The sequence below is a fragment of the Orcinus orca genome, chromosome 10, assembly GCF_937001465.1.
Source record: "Orcinus orca chromosome 10, mOrcOrc1.1, whole genome shotgun sequence".
Taxonomy (NCBI): Eukaryota; Metazoa; Chordata; class Mammalia; order Artiodactyla; family Delphinidae; genus Orcinus; species Orcinus orca.
Genome location: NC_064568.1, coordinates 72,389,061 through 72,410,338, shown reverse-complemented (window position 1 = coordinate 72,410,338; position 21,278 = coordinate 72,389,061). Strand labels below are relative to the sequence as shown.

The following is a 21,278-nucleotide window of genomic DNA, read 5'->3' as shown; positions in this document are numbered from 1 at the left end:
ATTTTGTGTTACTCCCTACCCTGGAACAAATCACTTTAAGAGTTTCAAGTCTTTTGGAATTGTAAATAAAAGCCATGAAGGAGGGACTTCCCTGGTGGCGCAGTGGTTAAGAATCTGCCTGCCCACGTAGGGGACATGAGTTTGATCCCCGGTCTGGGAAGATCCCACATGCCGCGGAGCAACTAGCCTGTGCGCCACAACTACTGAGCCCGCATGCCACAACTTCTGAAGCCCGTGCGCCTAGAGCCCGTGCTCTGCAACAAGAGAAGCCACCGCAGTGAGAAAACTGCGCACCGCAACGAAGAGTAGCCGCTGCTCGCTGCAACTAGAGAAAGCCCGCACGCAGCAGCGAAGACCCAACGCGGCCAAAAAAAGCCATGGAGGAAGGGGGGTTCTAGGATGGGAGGGACTACCTTCTGCCCCCCACCTTAATCCGTCAGAATGGGCTCACAGTGCAGGGAAAGGAAGTCTTGGATATCTTGAGGTAGGTGGCAAGCTCCCTGATGCCTGTAAGGTGGATCTTTCCTTTCTCAAATCAAACCTGATTGGCACACATTTGCCAGCACCTAAAGCCAAGAGATGGCATGTTCCGGGGGCATTGGGACACTTAGTGGTCAGCCCTGACTGTAGTGCTAATTAGCCTGGCTCTTCCCTTCTGGCTTCAGTCTCTACTTTGGGATGAAGGGACCATGTTCAAGGCTCTCCAAGGGCCTCTTTTGGTCTTACGGGCCTGTGCAGAGATGGCACACAGATGATCCACTTGGGGAGTTTTCTTTGTGTATTGCCTTTAAATAGAGCAATTGGTCACTGCTTGTGGCCTTACCTCCAGCCCTTTCCCCAGTAGGTTACCTCCCTGGTCCCTAAAGACACCAAATTTGTGACTTCTCTTATGCATGTTGCAGAAACCCAGGCCTAAACTTCCACCTGTTGTGTTTAGAGCTGGGAGGAGAATGAACAGTAAAGGTTGTGTCCAGGTCTGCAAGGTTAGAGGCTCCAGTGCCCAGAGGTAACACATGTCCTTGGGACCTCATCTGCCTGCGAGTGACATTCATGCCAATGTCAGATCCAAGCTGTCCATCAGAATACAGTGAAAGCCACGTAGTGAAGCCTACAGTTTCTAGTAGTCACATCAAAAAATGTAAAAAGAAACAGGTGAAGTCAGGTTATGATATATTTTGCTTAACCTAATATATCCAGAATATTATAATTTCCACATGTAACCAATGTAAAACTTATTAATAGCATATTTTACATTCTTTTTTCATAAAGTATTTGGAATCTGGTGTGTATTTTACAATTACAGCACATCTCGATTTGTATCAGAAATGTGCTAAATTTTCATTGGAAATATTTGATCTGTACTTAGCTTTCATAAAATTTATAGCTGAAAAAGTACATTTACATACACAAATTAAGCAAGCTGAAAGTTTTCCAAAAATGAAATGAGGTATGAATTAAAAAATTTAAATCAATTGAAATAAAATAAAAATTCAGTCCCTCAGTGGCACTAGCCACATTTTAAGTGGTCAGTAGGCATGTCTGGCTAGTGGGTACCGTGATAGACAGTGCAAGTCTGGATTATGGACCCAGTTGGGTATAACTTTATAGTATACTCGCCTATTCATTCATCAAACATTTACTGAACACCTGCCCTGCACAAAGTGTTGGTTATAAAACTTCAATGAAGAAGAGCATTCTTGTTCTGTTAGAAGCTCCTGGGATGGTGGGAGTCAGAGAAGAGCACTTGCCTTCCATCCCTCTCTGCACCTGACTTAAGAAGGAAATAGGGGATGAGGCCCAGGCAGACACTCTGGGCTGCAGAAATGGCTCAGACGGCAGCCTGGTACTGAGGCATGGATTTAGAGTCAGGTGTTCCTGGCTCACCCAGCACATCAGGTGGGTTCTCAGTTGCTGACAACAGAATCCACTCTTGCTGGGGATTACAGACAGGAGATCTTACCCTGAAGAATAAAGAATCATTTGGAGGGCTGAGAAACAGGACTGAGGTAAAGTTTCCAGAATGATGCCCTAAACTGTGTGGTAGCATCATCCCAAGGGGGGAAACTGGTATTACTGTGGCTGCTGCTACCAGGCTCTGGAGAGCAGGACCTCAACTTTACTGCAGCCCCCCCTGCCACCACCTCTGCCACTTCTGAGTTGGGAACCAGACCTCACTACCACCTCTGAAAGCTGAGGCCTCTGCTGTCATCCATGTCGGCCGAAATGGAAGCTCCAGGCACTGCCCACATTTTCATACTACCCATTTCTGAATCAAACCTCAAGTGGAGGGGGAGAACATCAGAGAGTCAGAGCCCAGATCCCATGGTGAATCCTAGCTGCAAGGGAGTCTGGAAATTTGAATTCTGACTTTAATACTGGGAAGATGGGACTCATTACCTGCAGATATCCCCAAATATGGAAAAAACTACTCAAAAGGTGATGGACAGCTGTGAATATGATAGATGTCCACCATAGCTAAGGTGTGGTTAATGCTGTGGTTCCAGGGAGCAAACTCTCCTCACGAATATAGTCATGCCCTCAGCAGGTGTTGGCCCTATTCCCTGACTTGCAGAATCTTCTCAATAAAGCACAACTGCATACATCCCTCCGATCCCTGCACAATCCAGGATCAGACTTGGACACGTTTCATGAACACACAGCAAAAACTCACCAGCAGTAGTGAACTGATTTACTCATTGCCTTCTCCAGCCCCACTCGCCTTCCTGTACTGCAGAGGCTGAAAACTAAACCTACATTTCCCAGACGCCCTGGCAGATGGGGACCTAGATGTGTTTAGGTTCTTCCAGTCAGCTGAACTCAGGTTGGACTCTGACTTGGCATTGAATAATGGGGGGAGTTGAACAGGGCAAGAGGCTGGTGCCTGTTTTGAGGAGTGGATGGAAGCGGTCCAGGAACCAGCAGCTGTGGCTACACCTTCCTGACGTGGCAGCTTTCTCGGTGGCGTGGTTCTGTGGTGTGGTTTGGGGACTCAATACTGGAAGTCCTACTTAGAGTCTATTCCTTTAGCCCTTCCAATGATTCTGTGAACTATCTAGACTCCATAATATATTGCTTTCTGCTTAAAGGGAGAATCTATCATGTACAGCTAAGACCCCTATCCAATGTGCCCATGAGTCTTTCTCTGGAAAGACTGTCCTTTGTTCTGTGATCATACCCTTTCTTCTTTGCTGGTGTAAAAGGGCCTATTAGCTTATGAAAGAATAGTAATGGAGAGGATAGTTTTATTAAAATGCCCTTACTTGTCAAAATAAGAAGGTAGTGATCCTATGTTTATTTTGCTCTTCCCAAGTTAAAAAACAAAACAAATAAATTTATTGGTCTTTGAAATTCAAAAGCCTGGGAATATTCCTTTATGAGAACTGTCATCCTTACTCACCCTTTTTAAAGCCTTACACAGGTATGTTTATTCATCTACTCAGCATATTTTTGACTATTTATTATGTGCTTAGAATCCCTCATTTATTTCCTTATCTTCAGGTAATCTTTCTGGCACTGGCTTTGTTCTAATCTATGCTAGTTTCTTTTTTTTTTTTTTTTTGGTTCATGGGCCTCTCACTGTTGTGGCCTCTCCCGCTGCGGAGCACAGGCTCCGGATGCGCAGGCTCAGCGGCCATGGCTCACGGGCCCAGCTGCTCCGCGGCATGTGGGATCTTCCCAGACCGGGGCACAAACCCGTGTTCCCTGCATCGGCAGGCGGATTCTCAACCACTGCGCCACCAGGGAAGCCCTATGCTAGTTTCTTATTGGTAGAGATGTTATGGCTCCTGGCCAGCAAAAAGCTATCATCCGTACTAGCTGGTTAGTGTCATGTCATATAGACATTAGCCTGAGGACAGGAATATGCTTCATACTAGCTATCAACCCTCAGGTGGGAATGGATTTGTTTTCCAAATAAACTAGGAAAGATGCACTCCAAAACTTAGAATAATATTTATGAAATGCTGAAGTGGGTGAAGATGGGATTGTAGAAAATTCCTTAGTTGGGTAGAGAGTAGAGATGGGAATGGGGAAGAGTCTAACACTTGATCCAGGGAGGAGCTGGCCATCCTGCCCCTGGGAATCCCAGAAAAACATAAGGAGAGTGTGTGACAGAGAAGGGGACCCAGTGGCATTGGTCATCTTGGAGATCTATCAGGAAAACCTTCACATCTTGCTTGTGCCCATCCACGGGGCTTCCCCAAAGTTGGGGCTCTTGAGCTCTGGCTGAGGAGGCCATCTGTGGCTAGGTGGCAGAAGCGGACCGCTTTCAGTGCACACAACCTGAGCCCTTGGGAAGGTTCAATTTCTGGAAACTCTCCTTCTTTGTGTGTCTGTGCTGTCCTTTCTGCCGATGACTACCCTCTGCTTTCTGGGCCAAGCTGGTCAGATATGGTCAGGAGGTACATTCCATCCTGGGGAGAAGATCAGGTGACCTTTTTTACTTCAACCTTTGTTTCTCTCCCTTAATGAACTTTTAATGTTATTTGATTTTTATCAAAGCATAATGTGGTTCCATTCCCTTGAGGCCAAGTCTTGGAAGACTGGAAATATGGCCTGACTCTGCTGTTTACTAGCTGTGTGACCTGGAGTGAGTCGATTAACATCCATCTGATTCCATTTTCTCATCTGTGAAATGGGACTAACAGCAGTGCCACAGTAATAGTGCCAGTGTGCAGGGTTTTCAGGGTTAAATGAGATAGCATATAGAAAACACTCAGCTTTGTGCCTGGCACTCAGTAAGCCCTCACCAAACGTGAGCTGCTGTAACGCGTATCAGCTTCATCTAGACAGATTATATATTTTAGTAACTTGCACAGTGGATTGGTTCGTCTCACTGTGAACACACTCATTGACGCTTGGAACAAGAAGCCTGTCCCTTCTCTAGTGTTTGCTCTTTCTTCCCCTTCCTCCTCAGTTATCTTTTGTACTATTCCAATATTTGAAGAATGCGGCGTTGTAAAAATTTATAGGGTTCCTGTATAGCATCCAATTTACTGCAGGCTTTCAGGAAACTGTGTTCAATAAGTACTTGTTAACTCAATCAAAAATCAAGTCATCCATGTGGATAAATGACTAGCTGTCCAGCTGGCTGAAGCAGCGCACATGCGCGCCTGCACAAACATACACGCACGCCCACACCCACACACAGAGGCAGAGGTGTTCCTGCCGTGCTCCTCCAGGCTCACCTTTGGAAATCTACTCATCTGAAGCCCAGACCCTGGACAGGGTTTCCACAGGCAGCTTTGGTGGTAGAATGCACAGGTCCCCTCAGACCAAAAATAATCCCAGACATGTGACAGCAACTCTCAGCTTAAGAGGCCATGTGACACCCATTGTCTTCCTGGATTGTCTTCTACAGAGAACTGAAGGCTGAGGGGTTTAGTGATTTTTCCTAAGTGAAGGCCCTGGACTCAAACCCAAGCCTCCTCATGCTAAAACCTGGATTATAATGCTGCTCAGAAAGGTCTGCTCAAATCCCCACCCCCGTTAGAGCTATACTTCTGGGTTAAGTCTTGCACCTGCATTAGATCCCTGTTAGTAAAACATACAAACACACATTTTATCTGAAGGGGACCCAGCTCTACCTCGATGGCTAGAATTAGTTTGTCAGATTGGATAGCTGTTACCTAGAGTGAACATTTATCCATATAAGCATCTCTGAGCGTAACTGAGTGGAGGCTGACAGCTGTCTCTCAGAACACGTCTCCCTCTTCTTCACTGTAAAAGAATTGCCCTGGGCACACACTTCCCAGCCTCCCTGCAATCAGGTGAGGCTGGGTGACAAAGTTCTCACCAGCAGAATGTGAGTGGGGTGGGGCATGAGACTCCCAGGCCCGGGTCCTTAGGGCAATCAGCATGCCTCTTCCATGCCCCCTTTCTCCTCCCCACTGGCTGCAGACAGACCTGGCAATGAGCCAGCTTCCACTGGGAGGATGACCATGTCTTGAGGGATGGCAAAGAAACGAGTCGGAAAGGGCCAGGGTCACTGACTCTCTGACTGAAGTAGAACATCCCACTGACCAGGAAGACTCCCTCAGATGTTACGTGAAAGAGAAATAAACTTCTAACTTTTTTAAGCCACTGGGTTATTGTTGGATCTCTTTGTTACAGCAGCCTACCTATCTGTCAGAATTAGATGTGTTTACCCACATGAAATGCTTGGCATGGGGCCCGGAACATAGTAAATGTTAGCTCTGCCTATGACGCTATTTGAGTTTCAGAACTTTGCATTCATCTCTGAGTCTCTGAGTGGAGAATTCAGGAGTGGTTTTCACAAGGGCTCTGTTGGACTGGCTGCCCTGCGCTAGTGCCCAGGTGACCAGATGTGGCCTGGAGTGGCATCTTCCTTCATACCACGTGGAACATTGAGAGGCTTCAGGCAAGGGGAGTCCAGTGAACTTAGCTGGGTTTGCTGATATCAGGAGGTAGCTTCTTGAACCCAGGCCCTGGTGACCTCTATGCCTGCTAGAGGGGCCCCAATGAGGCACAGCTGCAGATGAGATGGGAGTGAGAAGCAGAAGACAGTGGAAGACTAGTGGGCTCGTGGGAGAACCTCCAGAGATTCCCAGCAATGACCGGGTGACATTTGGCTTGGGGTAGAAGCTCTGTAATAGTAAGTAGGGGCAAAAACTGGTGAAACATGGGCAACATACGTAATTGTGAGTCCCTGGGTAGACAGGTAAGACTGGAAAACTTGGGTTACCCTAAAATAAAATTACCCTAAAATGAAAGAGTCTGCTAAGTAAAGGGGAAGCTATCATGTTTTATACTTGTGTTTAGAATGAGGGCCAGTACTGCACTCTTAATATTCTTGGGCTGTTTTTTACTTGCTAGGAGCTATTTAGAATTTCCCCACCCCCACCCTGGCCCTATATCTTCAAGAGGATGTTTCTATATATGTATACATGTTTTTAGACTTTCACTTTTAACAAATTATAGACTTATCAGAAGTTGCATAAAGAGTCCAGAAAACTCCAATAAAGTCATCACCCACTCCCCCCAATGGTGGCATGTTACTAATTATCGGGCATCATTAAAATTAGAAAACTAACATTGGCACAGTACAACCCACAGATGTATTAGATAACAGACCTTACCCAGATTTCACCAGTTTTTGCAAGTACGCATGTTTTGGGTATGTCTTTGGGCATAATTCAATGTTAGTTTATCACATGTATAGATTCCTAGACCACCACCGCCACATCTAAATACCTTTTGCTTCATAGCAGCAACAGGTGTGTTAAAAACCTACAATGCAGTGAGGAACAGCAGGAGTTTTGTCAACAGACAGACGTGATTTCGAATCCTGGCTTCTCCACTGGGCAGCTGTGCGACCTCGGGCAGGGGTGGTAACTCAATCTTCCTGAGCCTGTTTTCCCATCTGTAGAATGGGGATGATAAAAATAGTACCTGCTCTCTGGATCGTCTTAAAGATGAAATGAGATCATTCCCAGCAGAGCACATGTATATGTTCTTCTATTATCAGTATCCCGGTGTCAATGTCTTTTGACTTTATGACTCAGGGCTGTTGACTCAGCTTCTAGAATAATTTAGTTCATAAGACAAAAAAAAAAAAAAAAAAATTGAAGCTGCATGTGACATACTCAGCCCACTGGGGCTACACTTCTCAAATCCCCTCCTTAAGACTCTTGCCTGTGACAACCCTATGCCAGGGTCCCTGGCATCAGCCTCACTGTCACACATCCCACTCTACCCCCTCCTCACAGATGCCCCATAAGGGAAGCTCCTCAGAAGCCCTGTTTGACTCTTCCCCATCTTCCTTTATCTTTCCAAGTATCTTTGCAAAACCTCTCCTCTACTTTGCATCTGCCTTACTACCTTTTCCCCCATCCTTACCCTCACCTCCTGATTTTTAAATCACGGCCAATGGGAGCAACTTACATTGTATTTATGAGACATCACATATAGAAATACACATATGCAAACCAGGATTTTATTTAAGGGGAACTTGGCTGGAGAGAGATTACGATACCCATATGGATATCTCTCTCTCTTTCTCTCTCTCTCTCACTCTCATTAGACTGTGAGCTCTTTGAAGGCAAAGATTCTTTGAGTTGTTCAGGCACGTATCAGGCGCCCATGAACACTAACCTCCCAAATAATAATCCCACACAAATAATGGTAGCTTCCATTCATTGAACCCCTACTACGTCCTTGTCATGGTGCTTAAAGTTCTAATTCATTTAACATCCTGCAAAGTAGGTATTGGGATGATCTCCATTCTGTGGATGCAGAAACTGAGGCTCAGCATGATTCAATGACCAGCCAGAGCTTGTTCTGTTTTCTCCCCAGAACCGATGCACTCTCCACTTTGACAGGCTGCCTCTCCCTCCATGTCTGTTTGATTAATAACGTGAAACTCCTCACGCAGCTTCCTTGGAAAGTGACATCTGTGAAATGGTGCTATGCGTCTCTGTCTTGTTTATGTCACAGGACCCTTAGTGAGGATCCAATGACAGGTGTTGGGAACAGCCCACTGCAAACCATGGCACAGGGAACAGGATGCATGCGTGAAGGGACCTGCCATCCTCCACTACTTGTAGGAGAGACACTCCCTACTTTTACATCCCTTTTATTCCGTCTCCTGTCCCTAACCTCACCTGCAATGCTCTCCTAGGCACACAGGAAGAAATACATTCAGATTCACCGTACATGATTGAAAACCGTCTTTGTTGTAGCCACTTCCACACTGTTTTTTTTTTTTTTAACACATTCTCAGTGAGTGCTAACAATAACCCTGCCATATAGGTATTATTCTCACCCTTGCTTTACATATGGGGAAACCAAGGCTCAGAGATTGAAGCGACCTGCCCAACATCACACAACCAGTGGATTTGGGTTTGTCTGAACGCAGGTCTGTCTGACTCCAAGTCCAGTGCTCTTAAGCAAAAGTCTATATATTTTTAACAGTTTAAAATTCAAAATGTATAAAAGGGAACTCAGTGACTGTCTTGTCTTTTGGACCCTTGGTTTGCTTCCACAGAGAAAATATTACCATTTCTTGAGTTTTCTTCCAGAGTTATTCTAAGCATGTTAACTAGATATGGGAGTATATTACTTTTTCTCACTTTTCCCATATTCTTCCATACTCCGCTTTTCTTTTTCACTTGACAATGTATCTTGAGACCTTTTCGCAATCAATTTATAGAAATTTCTTCTTATTTTTCTACAGTTGCAGTTTACAAGCGATTCACACCCAGAGTATCAGTGAACCCTAAGACCCTTGGCCAACTCCAAAGGAAGCTCACAGCTAGAGACGCTGGTGGTGGAGGTAGGCTACAGGCTTAATTTAAATATTAATAATAATATTAAACATTTACTGTGCCTTGATTCAGGGCTGGGAACTGTGCGAAACACCTTACATGGATTACCTCGTTGAAGCCTCCAGATAACACTGCAAGACGGTACTGTCATCATCCCTGTTTTAAGGATAACTGAATGGAGAAAACGGGATTGAGTACGTTTCCCAAGACCACATAGTTAGCAATGACACCGCTGGGGTTTGAGCCCTGGTTGTTTGATTTCACTCTCAATCACTGCCCCAAAGCACAACGCAGGAGAGCAGAGGATGACCTTTCGGAATCTTCCCCTCTTCCATGCTTAGTTTCCATCTTTTCAAGAGACACTTCACCCTCCCCAAGGCTGCCTCTTCTCTGGCAAGACTCAGCTTCCCACCTCCCTCTCCCTTTTCCAGCACAATTGATCTCTTCTTTGTCCCAGCCCCCAGCTTCCCAGAGGGGCCATGTTTCTATTGATACAAATAATAACAACTACATAGGTCTCCACTGGACTTAAGCCTGGGGAATTTCAGGTACTGAGATGAGCCAGTGGGTTGGGGAGAGGTCGTTTTTTGATTGTGTGTGTGTGTGTGTGTGTGTGTTCTGTCCTCTTAAATCACACTGAGCAGCTGCCACTGTGAGAAGCTTGTCTGAGAGGCTACTGACACAGTCAGGTGTTAGTTCAGGAAGCCTCTGCCTCTGTAGCAGAGATCTGTGTAGAAGAGCTCGGGCCACTGACACCACCCTGGGGGGCGTGTACTGTTCTCCTTGCACAAAGGGAGGCTCTGTTTCTTGCCAGGAGATGTCTGGCCTCCTTGGAGGCTGAGGGGCAGCAGGGCTTTCCCGGGGAGGCAGTGCAGTGGAAAGGGGCTCTGGTCTGAGAGTCTCCGGTTTCAAATCCTGGGGCCATCACGTCCTGGCAGTATAACCCTGGGCACGTCACTCCGGGTCCTATATTTCATAACTCTGTGTGTGGGGGGGTCTGGGTCTCAACAGATTCTGGGCGCCATTCACACAGAACACAATGCAGATGGTGTGCCTTTGAGCCTTGGACAACATGATGGAACAGAATCACTTTATCTCAGAGTCCATTTGCTGAGCTTCGTCTAGAGAAGATAAGATCTACTTCATGGGGCTGCAGAAAGAATTCAACAAGATAACATCTTTGTAGGTACTTGATAAATATTAGCTCTTGCTTCCCTTCCCTTTCCTTTGAGCCCCCATGTAGGCAGTAAGGTACAGCACGATGGTTAAGACTGTGGGCTTTGATCCCAGATTACTAGGGTTCAAGCTGTGTGATACTGGACAAGTTAATCAACCTTTCTGGGCCTCATATGTCATGGCATAAAATGAGGACAACAGTAGCACCTGCCTCACGAGGCTGGGCTGTTGGGTGGATTTCACGAGATACAGTGGGTGCAGCACGACGGCAGCGCCTGCACTAGAAAGGCCCAGTGTGAACGAGTGTGACCCTGCTCTCTGTGAAAGACCGTCTTCCTTCCCGCTTCCTCTCTTTTCTTCTTTGATCTTCTGCCTCTGGGCTTTTCTTGGCAAAGGGAAATCCTTTCTTTGAGATCATGTGCTTTTTCATCTCTCCCACTGAGGGTGACTGTGGGGGACGCAGTGTGAGTGAGCCCACCTGGCAGATGTTGGCAGAAGCTGTAACCAGGAGGCAAAGCTCTTGCTGGAGGCCGCGGGAGCACAGCGTAGGAAGACACGGCCTCTGGCCTAGGGGTTCTCGAAGGCAGAGCTGAAGGGCAGGGTGAGCCTGTGCCTCAGAGGGCAGAGGTGCTGGGCAGGGGGCCCTAGACGGGATAGGCCGTCCTGTTAGAGGGAACCAGAAGGACCTAAAAGTGGTCAGGGTTCCTGTGTGAAGTGGAAACTTCAACAAAATTGAAGGAAGTTCTACTTCCTCACTCTCTCTTCCTCCGACTGAGCTTCTGAGCCAGAGCTGCCGAGGCCAGCTGGAGACTGAGATGCCCCTGTGACCTTTGAGGTCCTTAAGATCCCCCTGTGACCTTATTTCTAGAGTCCTTGGAGGCTGAGGGCAGATGGTGGGGGTGAAAGATGCCATCATGAATCATGTAGGTCAGCAGGTCCTCAACCATGGCCGCACAGTAAAAGCTTCTGCAGAACTAGATTGTGATTTAAACGGTTTGAGGTGGGACCCAGGCAACCCCTACTTCAACTTGTAACTTTCAAAAACTTCAAATCTGTAGATAAGTTGAAAGACGAGTACAATGAACACTTAGTACCTTTCACTTATATGCACATATATTTTTATATACATATATCTACATATATACTTCCTATATATGTACTGAAAAAAATCGGAATCGTTTGAGTATAAGCTGTAGACATCTTAAACACTTAAATACTTCAGCATGTCTCCTAAAGATACTCTAAACCACAATACCCTATTACACCCAAGAAATGTAATATTGATATAACATTATTTAATATATCATCCATATTCATGTTTCCCCTATTGTCCCCAGAGTGTCCTCTATAGCCTTTTCCTGCCAAAGCAAGGATCGTGGATTTTTTTTTATTATTCTTGAATAGAGAATAGTTTCCTCCAACTTTCTGGTCCTTCTTGACATTGACATTTTTGAAGAATCCACGTAACTTCTATTGTGGAGTGTCCCTCAGTATGGGTTTCTCTGATTGTTTCCTCTGATTGAATTCAGGTGAAAACTTGGGTAAGAACACTGCCAGGACGGGGTGTGCTTCCCACTGTAGCACATTGGGGGCCGCTTCATGTCAGTTGGTCCTGCCCTTAGTCATGCTTAGATGATCCTTTGGTCAAGTGGTGTCCATCATATTTCTCCATTGTACCTTTCTAATTAATAATTAATCTGAGGGACTTGTACTTAGATTGTCTGAATATCCTACCAACCTCTTACCCGGTCGTAAGACAGTACACTGATGACCGCTAGTGGAGTGATTACTACACTGTGATAGGGTGAATGGTAATCTTCCTAATTTGATTATTCCTTCTACTTCATTAACAGACTTTCTTCTGTAGAGTTTCTCCGCTCTTTTCAATATCACCATGAACTCAAGGACTTAAAAAAAATTCAGTGTGTCATCATTCATTACAAATATTGAAGCTCAAATTGTCCCAAATTTGGCCAATGGGAGCCCCTTTCAGATTGGTTCCTGTGTTCCTGTGACATGTCTTAAATTAGAATTTAAGCACTCTCTTGATTTTTAGTATAACCTGATATTCTAGGCTCACCTTGTACTCTGCTGCAGAATTGAATTAGTCATTTCTCCAAAGAGCCCTGTCTACTTTCTTTTAATGGAGAATGGTATTTAAAAACCAAGATCTGGGGACTTGGTATGCTCATTATTGTTGGGGGTATTGTTATTTCTGGGACTTTTCAGTGCTAGGAAATACTCTTGTTTTTCTAAAACAAATCTTGAATTAACTTTGATATTTCCAATCAAATCCAACACCACGGGCTCTTCCTCTGCTTCCTGCATTCCATATTGATGTTTCCTTTCTCTCACAGTGAGAACCTGCTTCTTAGCAATATCAATATATTTATTTACTAATTTTCTCTATTCTAAAATACACACAAAGTCATTTTAGAATTACTACCACAGAAATACTACTAACAACAAACCTACCAAATCAGCCTAGGTTTGAGGCTCCTGTGTAGTTCTTTTTCACTTTAGAATATATCCCACTAAGGATGTATAGTCAGAATACTGTGTCCAAAATTACTTGAATTATGTTTTGTTCCTATATGACTTAATATAGAGTTAGTTGTTGATTTTTAATTTTATTTTTGAAATATGTAAAACATTTAACTAATTGAAAACTCAAAAATACATAAAGAAGTGCAAATGCGGCGAAGTCTCATCCTTACCACTTCCACTGCATTTCTACCCACTTCCTGCAGATAACTGTTTTCATTAGATGCTCATTTACTCTTCCTGGCATCGTTGTTTTAAAATAGCAATGATCCAGCTGAAGAGGAAAAGGGGACTTTAGCTAAAGAACTAGGTGAATCTCTTAGTGTCTAGGTTAAAAGAGAATAGTACAAAAATGGAAGGAAAAATAGTAGTAGGAAATGGGGGAACTCATAAGGCAGAAGCTGGGAACCAGGGGGTCACTCGGGCTAGAGAGTCTCAAACATTCAGAGGACCCTAAAGACAATTGCCTGGGGGCCAGCCTTGCAAGAAGTGCGTGCTTCCTGAGGGCAGGTCACATGGGTCTCCTCTCAAAGTGATGGAAGGGGGTAATGTCATGAGCTCTGCCCTCAGGAATAAAAGCAAAAAGATTGGAAGTATGGGCCAAGGAAGATGACTGAGAACTTTTTAGTCAGGCTCTTAAGGAGGGAGATGACAAGGAATAAAGAAGGAGGAACAGCTGTCAGCAAAAGAAGCAGTAGGCTGGGTCCCAAAACAGTTGGCCTGGGATTCAGAAGTGGCCATGGAGGTTAGGTTTGTGGAAAAGGGTCCACAGGGTCCCCTGATGACACAGGGGGAGGGCTGAATCCAGCAGTGCATCCCCATCTGTAAGAACCAAGGTGGGAAGTGTGATGCCTTGAATGAGCTAAGAGTTATGAACTCTATGAAGAATCCTTTTTATCTCTGTTGAGCATGCAAAGATTAAGGGCAGGCGTTGCTTAGAGAAAATGATGTAATGTTTGGGGCTGAAGACAAAGTGAGTGCTGTGCTGCTGACTTCCTATTTGACCTCCTCTTTCTCCAGGGGGGAAAGAAGTCTTCCAATCGGAAAGGGTGGGAAAAGCATTGCAAAGAGGGGATTGAAATCAAGGACAGGTGAGGAGGCTGGAAAGCCGGGCGCAGCAGCTGTGATGAACTCGGGACTCTGAGCCTGGTGAATTATGTCCTGCGGTCCTGGAGGGACTTGACAAGCAATTTCAGAGCCACTGTCATTAATCTTTGATAAATTATAGAGGAGGAGATTTGTGCTCAAAGACAAGAGATGGGCATATGTGCTCTTGACATTCGAGAAGTGGAAAAGAGTGGATTCTGGAAGTCATAGCACGTGGGCTGGGACGTTCTCACCTCAGGGTTATGAGAAGATGTGTGTGCCTTCCAGAGAGTTGGTTTTGAGTTCCAGCTCTGCTCCTGGCCTAGGGCAGGGCTGGGGAAGAAATTTGGAGGTTATATCCCCACGTTTAGGACCAGGATGGGGGAATTCCCTGGCGGTCCAGTGGTTAGGACTCCGTGCTTTCACTGCCGAGGGTGCAGGTTCAATCCCTGGTTGGGAACTAAGATCCTGCAAACCGCGCAGCATGGACCAAAAAAAAAAAAAAAAAAAAAGAACAGGACCAGGATGGTCTGGAAAGGGTCAAACCAGGGGGAAGGTGGATGCTTTGAGGTTTTCTCACTGCTCCTTCTTTAGTGATGCCTGACTTACCACTGTGGACCTCTGGCAGCCATGTTTGTCTGTCTCAGTCTGGGTTCCCCAGAAGCAGACCCTGAGATGAGGGTTTGTGTAAAAGTGTCAGGAAGTGTCCCCAGGAAAAATCAGTAAGGGTGTGGGGAAGGGGACGGAGAAGAGAAGGCAGTATACAGCAAGTCCCAAGGGTAACTTTGGACAGTGAAAGTCTCACTTCGCAGTTGTCTTTATTGGGAAGGAGGCAGCAGTATGTTTACTCCTCATATCGTCACTTAGTGATGAAGGGATGCCCCAGGAGGATGTAAATTCCCAGGCATGAGGCGGCTTGAGATCAGCCCCTGACTGAGACTCAGGTGCTGGCTGACTCAGGTGGCTGCATGCCAGGAGCTGGACAAGGGTTCTGAGGGGACGTGGGTGGGGCGCCGACAGCCTTCACACACTGCCTGACCCCACAGCCCTGGTTGGACGAGCCGAGCCTGGGGAGAGCACCCATACAAGGTCGGCCAGATTCAGCCAATCAGCTTCCCTCTCCTGGGAACTTGGAGCAGAGCCTGAGATCTGCAGGGTGGAGCCTGGGCTCTGTGTGACAGCCATGCTCCACTATTCGGGCTCCAGGGACATTTGTCATGTTGTCTGACCACGTGGCACCTATCGAATACTGTTCTATTGCTTGCTGGAATTCCCAAGGCAGAACCCAGAGAACTGGGAATTCTAGCATCCCTTGTAGCTGGGGCCAGGCATGCGACTCAGGCTGCACCAGTCAGGAGAACCTACACGAGACTTCCACTCAGAAACAAATACAAAGCTCTGGGGTGGGGGGGGGGCATTGCTTTACTGGTGTTGCTGGCAGCCTAGGCTTCTCGCTTTTGGGATACAATGTCAAATTCCTAAGGCATAGGTGGCAATAGCACAGCTGCAGGAGAGTTGAGTTCCTGGCGTTCGGTACCCATCTCTTTCCTTTCGTGGGAAGGCATTAAGAGTGACAGGTCTGAGGAATGTTGTGGGCAGAGATTCTTTGGAGTCCAGAGAGGAATTTGATCAAGTCTCTTGGCTATTCCAGTGGACAGATGTCAGGAATGTGATGGACTCTCCACTGATTCGACCACATCAAAGGAAAAAGGTGACTCTAGTGGCATACCACAGGGATCTGCGTTAGCTCTGTCCACTCAACATTGTTATCAATGACTTGGACGAAGACATAGAAGGTGTGCTTCTTGATGCTGTGGAAAACACAAAGCTGAGAGGGCTGGAAAATGCATCAGGTCACAGAATCAGTTTGCAAGAGGATCTTGATATCCTGGAAAACTAGGATGAAAATAAAACTTATTGAAATACATCAGTTCTACCTTGAGTTAAGAAAAAAATGCCAGTGGGTGGAGAAAACACTTTGGAAGAAGACGGAAAAAGTATTCCTCTTTCTATATTTATACCTCACTTATTCCACAAAGGATTTCAGGGGGATTATAAAATTTCGTGAAGTGGAAAAGAGTTAAAACATAGCTGAGAGAATTGAGGCAGAATTAAAAGTAGAAAAATACTAACAGCACAGTTAAGATGAAATCCGAAACATGTGTATCACCCAGTTCCGCAGATGTTACACGAGGGCCCCTGAGCTCCCTTGTGGCTGAAGCAAACAGGGAAACTTGATCTAATTTGAGAGTTTTTAGTATACATAAAGGACATAGAAACCATTTATCCAGTAGAAGCGCTGCTTTTCTTTATAACGAGACCTGAAAGAAAGTTCTCCCCTGGGTGCTTACGAAAAGAACACCTTAGGAAGCAGGGGATGAAGACCTCAAAAAGCCAGCGTATCAAAGCAAATTCAGTGAAAGCAATTCTACTCGGGGTCAGAAAAATGTCTAAGCGCCAACTCTGAGTTGGGGTGGGATACAGTCTATCTCTCAAATTCAATGTTTCAAAAACTTTTTGCTGGGTAGAATTGACCTTTGGAGACTCATAAAACTTTTAAATATCTAAGTTTTTTTGGTTTCCCCCTCTAAGAGCCAATTTTCACCCTCTTGGGGGTGTTCTACTGTTCCTGAGAATGCACGCTCTAATGGGATGGAGGATGGCATGCCCTATGGCAGTTCTCCTCAGTAATAATTGCTCAAGGTGTACATTTCTCTCTTAGGTGCATTTCCCCTCCTGGTGGTGGTTTTTTTTTTTTTTTTTGCGGTACGCGGGCCTCTCACTGTTGCGGCCTCTCCCGTTGCGGAGCACAGGCTCCAGATGCGCAGGCTCAGCGGCCATGGCTCATGGGCCCAGCCGCTCTGCGGCACGTGGGATCCTCCCGGACCGGGGCATGAACCCATGTCCCCTGCATCGGCAGGCGGACTCTTAACCACTGCGCCACCAGGGAAGCCCTGTGGTTTTTTTTTTTTTTTTTTTTTTTTTTACCAGTTTGACTCAATGAGGTACAATTAGGAAATGGCTTCATTTTTTGTTTGTTTGTTTGTTTTTCTTCCCCACCTCCTGTTTTCAAGCTTTCTGTTTCAGTTCCCTTCCTCAGCCCTTGATATAGTCTCAGGCAGAGGCTACAACTTTTTGGCCACCTTCAGTTATAATAACTAGCCTTATTTTGGCTGTTTCAACTTTATCTCAGGCATTGAAAGTTTCAGCCCAGGCTAAATAAAAACTTCAGTCTCACACCCAACTCAAGGCTTCTCCCCTCCCCATCCTTCAGCTCGTGCCTGGGCTGGGGACCTGCCTTGGAGAGGCAGGATAGTCTGCTTTTTACCACCCTGTTCCCCACCTTCTGGGCTTCCCCTTTGGGTGGAGGACTCATCACACTCCCGGAGGAGGGATACATTCTGCAGAGGCCACGTGGCCCAGGTGTCACAACAAATGATCAGAGGAGAGCCGCCCCCATGTCCTCTCTGCATCTCTGCCACCGCAGGCCACTCTGGCCAGCCCCCCCGCCCCCCAATCCCTTCATAGCTCTCTGGGCACAAAGCGGCTGCCAGCCTCCCTGTTCCAGAGCCTGGAGGGCAAGGACAAGGATGCTCCCCAAGCCCTGTCCAGTGGGAACACTGCGTCAGACTAATGGTTTCTGTGGCTCAACCAGCATCCACTTCGGAGTTGGACTCACTCTCTCTGCTTTGAAGGCGTCCCAGCATCCGAGCTGCTCTCCTGGACCCCCTTTCCTCTCCTGAAGGCTGGCAGAAGCCTCGTGGGGAGGGGAGGGATGGGGAAACATCCCAGCCTTTCTCACTGCTAGGCTGATGACTCCCTACTCTTAGAAATGCCCCTAGTTCAGGGGACTCTCCCTACACTCCTCAACTTTTCTTGGGGTGCTGGAGGTGGAGGTGACAGGGCTGCCTGATGCACCCTTGAATAAACCCTTCAGGTATGTTCAGATCACTTCCGCTTTAGAATGTGGGAGCACTTTTGCCTTCTGCTAACTCCTCGCTGGGGTGTTAGCAGAAATTCCTAGTGTGGGAAAATTCCCATTCAACACCCCACTAAGTGTTCAAACTTCCTCTTCGGCTGGGGGAACCCAGGACCTGCTTGCCAAGGCATAACCATAACAAGGCCAAGGCCAACCCCTGGCTCGGGACAGCCCTCTCCAGTGGCCACAGGAACCAGATAAAGAGCTGTGGCCACGGCTGCTCCCGGGGTTAGGGATTGCTCCAGACTCTGCCTTTCCACAGTTTCTCAGGAAGCGTCTCTCATCACTCCCTCTCTGCTGCTATTAAGGAAAATTTCCTACTGGGTTTCCCCATTTTCCTGTGCCTACCAAGTTTGTTAGGAGCAAAATTCTAGAAGAGTTCAGAGCTTATCCTCTCTGGTGCCCTCTAAAAGGGGATGTATGTTGGACCAGCCCAGTTCCTGCGACCTCACCTGCTGATGGGGAGGATAGGTGAGGAGGATGGGAAGAAGGTGAATGTAGTATCATATGGAAGAGAATGACAAGAAACGAGCTGGGAAAATAGATGCTGGGGGTTTGAGACATAGGATGGAGTTCTGGGGAAAGAGAGAGAAGAGAGAGCTTGGGCAAGGAGAGCAGCCCTGATGAGTGGGATGTTGTGGGCTATGGAGGGATGAAGAGGCTTTCGGGGAAGAATCCAAGTTTCTTCAATAAAACCTTTTGTTATTTCCTATGTCTTTGGGAGCCAGACTTTTTTTTTTTTTTAAATCAGGAACCTCTAGAGTCCTAAAGGTAGATGAACAAGAAGGTCTAATTTTGTTGTTTCGTTTAGTTTTGGGTTAAACTGGAACTAGCGAGCCTGCTCCAATGTGGCATTTTGAGACATGAAGTTCATGTACTTCCCGCTTGGCTCCAGACACCGTGCCGTTTTCTGGGCACAGTGTGGTTTCTGAATCACACTAAGCATTAGGGTCTCAGAGCCTCCAGCCCTGACTCCCTAGAAAAGAGAATCAGCCGGTTACCATGTCTGAACTCTAAGTGGGCTATCAGGAGTGTGATGACTTTTTTTTTGGCCACACCACGCAGCTTGCGGGATCTTAGACATCAAACCCATGCCCTCGGCAATGAAAGCTGAGTCTTAACCACTGGACCACTGGGGAATTCCCAATGACTTTCTCCTCCTGGTAAGACTGCGTCCCTGTAGTGAGAAAGTCTGGGTAAGGAAGACTCTGCCACATGTTAGTCCCATGGAAGACGCATTAGTCAGATAGACTAAGTTTTGCTGGAATCACAGCACAAATAACCACAACTCTGCGGCTTACGATGGAGCCTGATTTCCCACCAGTACTACATGTCCACTGCAATCCAGTTGCAGCTCTGTTCCATGTTTTCTCCTCTTGGGGACCATGGCTGTTGGATAAGGCCCTTTCTAGAATATTAATGGTCATCATGATAGCAGGGGAAAGCAAAGCCAGATGGCCACATGCTAGCTCTTAACTTACCCAAAATTGACACATGGGACTTCTGCTCACACTTCCTGGGCTACAAGTCATATGGTCACGTCTATGTACAACAGAGTGGAGGTGTATGTTTCTCCCACAGGGTGGGGCACTGAGTATTTGGGACAATAATACAGTCTTTCATGGGAGGCTACCAATTCTGCCTAAAACAGCAGTTGCATGCCGTTTGAAATCTGACAAAAAAGATTGTCAGAAAAGATCTGAAGGAGGCTGCCATGTGGAGAATTGTATTTTTTCTCCCTAAAGATTATTTCATGCTTGTTGGATCCATCATATTCTGAAATCCTTTTGTCGTCCAACAAGTATTGATAAGTAGAAACTGTTTGGTCACACAGCTATTAGCCATATCTCTCCAGAACTCCCTGACATACATTTACTGGCTGGCTGAAATTTCTCCTAATTTCTATCTCCCTGATCCCCTACCTTTTTGGCCCACTTTATGGTTTCTCTGAGCTCCAAAACCTAGATGACTGTGACTCCTCTGAGATCACCTAAGATTTTCAAACTCCTCTCTCAAGAGGCTGGTAATTTCCACTTATGGGATTTTCCTACTATTTGTCCAGCAGAGCCGTGGAGTCTTAGGCAGTCTTTCTGTCTGAGGAGCTGAATTTCCACTATAGACGTGATTCACTGAGAGAGATTAGCATGCTTTTTGCTCTTCATCATCATTACCAACAATTTTAATATTTTATTAAATCATCTGGTCAGAAAAGCAATGACTAAAAATCATAGTTGTCAAAGCACCTTAAGGAAAGAAATACCTGGGACCTGTTTGGTGTTTCGTCACTGTTCTTTGGGCCAGTCCCATCTAACGCCCACCCTGGATATACGCGCAGATTGAATCCTCAAGTGTCTGTCCTACTCCCGAGGGGCCAGCCTGTGTCGTGGCTCTGGGACCCTTCACCAGCAGTGACCAGAAAGCTCTCCTGGGGGGAAGGTTTTGTTTTCTTGCAGAGATGTTTCTGGACCACGGCCACAGGCAGCCCGTTCACCCACCTAGTGGGGAGAGCTCATGAAAAAGACAGGCTTATTCATGTTTTTCTTTGCCTCCTTATCAGCTGGGAGAGTTTGTTTTTCCCTCTGACTCAAAGATTCAGAATTTCAGGACTGGAAAGGGGCTCCCCTGCTGTTTCCTTGAAGTGACAAAGCACAAAAGCATAACCAACAGTGCCTCGTTACATTTCAGTGTGAAGAATATTTATAATTGTCTTTTCCAATCAGACATTTCCCCAGCCAGTATATTTACCTTATGTTTGATTTGAGGAGGTCTATTTCCTACTTCGTTTTGTTTTGTCTTACCGGCCTTAGCTGGGTCTTTTGTGAGCAGGTAATTTGTTCTCTGGTCTCTTAGCAACCAGGAACTTTTCCAGCTGGCCACTGAATCAGACCTTGGAGTTGCAAAGTTTAGAGCAGAACCTGCTGAAGGACAGTATCTCTCCCAGAGCCAACTATGTTAAACCAATGTTTGAACAAGAAAATTAACCGGGGTTTCAGGACATGTACGTTCCTTAAGGCGACAACTGACAAAACACACGTCGGGCTCTCCGGAATGTCTCCCCTGGTCCCAGTCCCAGCGGGCTGAGTTCTCTTTATCCTCTGCTGCAGTGCAAGGCATTTCCCCACTTCTGCTCCTGGGCTGATATGAAGCAGAGGGAGCCTGCCTGGAGAGGAAACGACCATGCCCTCCCTGGAGGAGGACAAGGTGGAGGA

At 46.3% G+C, this 21,278-nt stretch overlaps 1 long non-coding RNA gene across 1 annotated transcript; it reads right to left on the bottom strand.

The window, feature by feature from the left end:
- Positions 1 to 15,456: 15,456 nt before the first annotated feature.
- LOC125965589 (uncharacterized) lies at positions 15,457 to 20,840 on the bottom strand. Its single transcript, XR_007479651.1, has 3 exons — positions 20,815 to 20,840; positions 16,224 to 16,305; positions 15,457 to 15,986 (listed from the first exon to the last, which is right to left on the bottom strand). It is a non-coding gene; the product is annotated as an uncharacterized LOC125965589 (long non-coding RNA).
- Between the last annotated feature and the right edge of the window lie 438 nt (positions 20,841 to 21,278).